Genomic DNA, 5,368 nt, shown 5'->3' on the forward strand with positions numbered 1-5,368 from the left:
CTAATAAAAATAACACTTTTATAATAAAAATATTTCCAATATGCATCGAATGAAAATAACACTTTTAGAATACACAAACGGAGGGGATTACTCTTTTTGAATAACATAAAGATAAAACTTCTTTCCACAAAATTTAAGAAAATTTTACCATAACCTCCTTAGTATGGCTGACCATTTCTCAATTTTTTACATTCTAAATCTACTTAGAATTTACCCCAAGATGAATTTAGCACTCTAATCTAATCAATTCTCATTTTTTAAAGAGTAAACAATACGAAAAGTTTAACTCTATTTATTTGATTACACATCTTGGATAAAGAAGGGTTGAATTCACAATGAAGAGAAGGGGGAAGCCTTTCCATCAATGCATAACATCCAATTTCACACTAAAAAAGCAAAAAATCAGAAAACCATAGAATAGAATTAAAAAAAAGTAGAATTTGTAACTTACATGGAGTTTTGTGAGCTTTCCTTTGGCTTGAGGGATTGAGGGTTCTACTCTTGCTTAGATCAAGAGTGGCCACCAATTCTTTGTAGAGGAAATAGTCAAAAACAAGTGAATTATCAATGAATTCAATGTTTTTGGCTCTGAGGAGAAGTAGAGTAACAGTGCATAAAACACTATTAAGCTTCTACAAAGGGGAAGGCTTCTATTTATAGGAAAAAGTGAGCCTCTAACCAAGCAAACTGATTCTAGAATTTTCCAGATTAGTTTGGTCAATTTTTGACCATTTTTTGGGTCAGTTTAGCTCACTTTTTGGAACTAGACTTGAATTAGGAGAGAGGAGAGATGAAATATCTCATGATTTGAGAGTTTAAAACTCCACCACACATGTAAAATAGGCGCCTCCTTCATGAGGGGGAATCCCCACTCTGAGATGTCAAAAATTTATTTTTTTAGTATTTCCTTTGCTCCTTAGTCCACTCTTCATCTTATGTGAGCATTTACTCATTTTTGGGGGGTTTTTCTTTATTTCTTCAATTTATCTCCTCCCTACATTTGGATTAATCTGATTGGCCCCTCAGAAAGTTAATCTAAAATTTTTAGAAAATCTAGACCCTTAGGCTAAGGTCTTTTTAGCAGATTATAATTTATTTCTAAAGTCTTTTTGAACTTCTATTTTGGGGGAATTTATTTTAATAAGAAAGGATATTTTTCCATCCAAAGATATCTAAAAACTGAGTTATCTCTCTCTAGAACATTTTCTCTCTCTAGGCCAGTTAGAAACAAGATCTTTTATTATTCTGAAAAGGGGATTGATTACAGGGGAAGATACTGGACATCTTGAGGGCTGGGGAGGAATCTTACATGTGTGTTGGGAAAAAGCTATGGATGAGGAGATGGATGCATTGTATGGAAATGAGACTTGGGATTTGGTGCCATTGCCCGAAGACAAGAAATCTATTGGCTCTGTAAGTGGGTGTATAAGGTGAAACATAATAGCGATGCTAGCATAAGCAGGTGTACAAGGCTAGATTGGTAGCCAAAGGATATGCGCAGACACATGGGATTGATTATGAGGAGACATTTATCCCAGTTTGCAAAGATGGCAATTGTGAGAGTTGTGATTCCAATGGCTACAGCAAAGGCTAGCTTTTACATCAGATAGATGTCAAAAATGCGTTCTTGCATGGTGACTTGCAAGAAGAGGTGTATATAGATCAGCCACTAGGTTTTGAGGATAGAGGTCACCCAAAGTATGTGTGTAAACTTTGTAAGGCCTTGTATGGGGGCTGAAGCAAGCTCCATGAGCATTGCATGATAAGATTTTTGAGTATCTTGTCACTATTGGTTTTCATATGATGGAAGATGCAGATCACTCTTTGTATGTGCGCAAGAGTGATAAGGGTACTGTGATCATCACCATATATGTAGATGATCTTATTGTTGGGGGTGAAGTCTTCTCAAAAGGAAGTTTGAGATAAAGGATTTATGAGATCTGCACTACTTTTTGGGAATTGAGGTCATCTGCACATGTGAGGGTATTTGGTTGTCATAGAGACAGTATGCATTGGACATGCTGTCCAAGTATGGGATGGCTGATTGTAACCCAATCTCGGTGCCATTAAGTTGGAAGATCCCACTATGTACAAGAAGATTGTGGGGAGTTTGATCTATGTCACAATCAACAGGCCAGATTTGAGCTACATTGTTGGCTTAGAGAGCCAGTTTATGTAGGTTCCACGCAAACCACATCTTGGCAGTGTGTGCGACGCATAATTCGGTATTCAAGGGCCACTGTTGACTATGTATTGTTTTATACAATAGGTGTAACATTGGAGCTATATGGGTACACAGATGCAGATTGGGTAGGTAGCATCTCAGACAAGAGATCTACCACTGGATTTATGTTTTCATTAGGGAGTGCTACTCTGTGACATGGAGCAGAAGAAGCAGCCCACAATTGCCTTGTCGAGCACAGAGGCAGAGTATAGAGGAAATGCAGTGGCAGCGTGTGAGGTAGCTTGGTTATGCAAGCTGATTTGGGGTTGCATGTGGAGAGAAAGGTTGTCATATATTGTGACAACCTTAGTAGTATATACAGTTGGCTAGGAACCTAGTTTTCCATGTGCGGACGAAACACATTGAGGTACATTACCACTCTTCATCAGGGAGAGAGTCTTGCCAGGCGACATCGACTTGGCCTACACGTCAGCACACATGATTAGGTTGTTAACATCTTCACAAAGACCTTGGGAGCTGAGAAGCTCCGCAGATTTTGAGATATGCTTGGAGTTCATGAGCTAGAGTTGAGCTCGATGGGGAGTGTTGAGATGTCAAGCTCAACATGAGATGATACTCACGAGGTGCCTGCATGACTGTTCGACAATTATATCACTAGTGGTAGAGCTGGCACTGACATATCTTCACCAAAGATTCGACAGCTGGGACTACATTAACTAGTCCACATCTACCCACTCTTAGCATGTTCACATTATGGACTACTTGTATATACTCTATTATGTGTGTTAGTCACTTTATCTTCTTTGTAGACCTCTTTTGTTGTGTGAATAAGAAGAAGAATTTTCAGCCTCTCACCTTGTGTGTTCTCTTCTAGGGTTTGTGTGAGTGTGTGTGTGCTTACAAGAGCTCAAGCTCTCTTCTCCCCTGCATCTTTTCAGTGAAGCTATACACATTCCACTTTAAGGACAACACTTTAGCCTGCCATGCATTACCATGCTTTTGATCAATAATGTTAAGGATCTACACAAATGGAAATCATTCTCAATACACTATGCCCAAAATTAATATTATCTTGAAATGTAATTAGAATCACACTATATTAATCTCAATAGTCATGCAATTCACAATTGCAAAACACACTAAAAAATACCTTCCCTATATGCGGTCACCATATCTCATGGCCAATTCCTCTATCTCCTTAGCTTTAATTTTTTTCATCTCATCTTCTCCCATGGTCAAGCGCACTTGCTCAAGCTTTTGGTTCAAGCTTGATTAATTTGAACCTTCACATCACATCGAATCTCATCACATGAAAATTTAAAGCAAAGCATAAGTAATAAACAAAGCTTAAGCCATACTCACATTATAAACAAGCTTGCCCAAGTAAGAGGGTACCAAGGCTCGGCTCCCTTTGTATTCTTCTTTCTAATCAAAGCAATGAACTTTCTATCTCTCTCTGGCAAATCTTTCATGTAATCATCATGATTGGCAGCACTAATGTTGGCACAATTTACAATCTCATCTTGCAAGGTTGTGGTTACCAAGGCATGAGTATTCAAGCTTTAAAAAATGAACACAAAAAATTAAAATTTGCCCAAGCAAAACACCACATGATCAAGATCTCAAACATAAATTTATAAGCAACTTATTAATTCATCCTTTGCAAGATTGCCAAGAGAGCGATCTCACTCACACGTGTAGGATCAATGATCGTACACAATACACGATGGTGCTTTGCTCTTGTTTGAGAAAATCTTTCTTTGATAGCTTGTGTCCAAGCCACCGTATGATGGTTTCCCTCCCACACATAAAACATCCTACCCTCAAGGATTTGCAACTTTGGTCTATTTCTAACCTCCTCCTCACACTCCTTGTTAATGTCATGCGCCAAATAGCATCCCATCCACTAGTAATCTCATCATTCACATAACTAGTATCTTTTTCACATGTCCAAAGAGAAGCTATAAATGCTCCCTTTTCTAGCAAATATCCCTCTTTGCCAATGCAATATTGGGAGTAGAAACATCTTCCCTTAAACCCCTAACACAAGCATAAGGAATAAGTTTGCACAAAGGGATCATAGGACATTGAAAACAACTAAACAATCTAATTTTTTGCATGATGTCCTCAACTTTGTCAATGTAAATCTTATCCTCATCTTTGTTGCCCTCCAATGGAGGCACCTCTGCCGATCTCATCATATAAGGCACAATCTATAAGAAATCTTCCTTGCCATTCCACTCATCCATTGTATTAAGAGAGGTACATACCTGGCAAAGTGCTACCACCCTTTTCTTGAGTGTTGCCTATGAGTATATCATCAACAACCACATGTGAGCTACCCAGCAAAGAGTCAGTCACTCTCTGACTGTCAACCTCCTCTCCAGCATCATGAACACCCTCAAAGTTAGTCTCCACCACTCGCTTATTTTTGGGCATTTTTAATCTCTTTGAAGATGCAGAAGTACCAAAAGAAACCAACACATGATCCTCGTCTTCCTACCTTGGCGTTGGAGGATTCCTCAAGAGCATACTGGCATTCTTCTCCATTGACCTTTTCTTCCTCCCTTGTCTTCCTCAAACAGCCTCAAACTCCACAAACCTGTTGAGATTCAAGCTCGATGTCAGCTTATGCTAGTTGCACTATGTGCTGGCATGTTAGGTAGTAACATGTGTGAGACATAAATGATCGTGTCCAGTTGGTCATATTTGTGTGGACATTAGCTAGGGTTAGCAGTGTGTGGACACAACACATAGTGTGTGTTGTAGATTATGGATTATGGCTTTATGCATTGTGTGAGAAGGGAGATGGCTTCCCTCTATGGTTAGGGTTTGTAATATACATTAGGGTTTGATCTTCTGTGTGTGCTCCCTGTCTCTTGATCTATTTTTTATCATGGTATCAAAGCTTGGTGCTCTCTAATTAGGGTTTATGAGTGAGAGTGAGAAGAGGGAGAAGAAGCTATGAAGAGAAGCTGTGAAGCAAACCATTGGAGTTGTCAAGCTTGGAGCACACAAATACTCAACAAATCTGAGAGCTAAGGACCATGGGTAAGAAAAGTTAAACACCCTTGAGCAGATTGCAGGTGATTCAAGCACAAACAAGGCAAATCAGGGTTGTCCAAAGCAAAAGAAAATTCTGGTTTTTGCAAGCTTTCCATTGGAGCTTACAAGCAGTGATGT

At 39.0% G+C, this 5,368-nt stretch overlaps 1 pseudogene; it reads right to left on the reverse strand.

Moving 5' to 3' along the window:
* Positions 1–3,543: 3,543 nt before the first annotated feature.
* LOC147635771 (uncharacterized) lies at positions 3,544–4,624 on the reverse strand (annotated as a pseudogene).
* Positions 4,625–5,368: the final 744 nt, after the last annotated feature.

Source organism: Cibotium barometz, chromosome 9 (assembly GCF_041138505.1).
Source record: "Cibotium barometz isolate CiBa-2024 chromosome 9, ASM4113850v1, whole genome shotgun sequence".
NCBI lineage: Eukaryota > Viridiplantae > Streptophyta > Polypodiopsida > Cyatheales > Cibotiaceae > Cibotium > Cibotium barometz.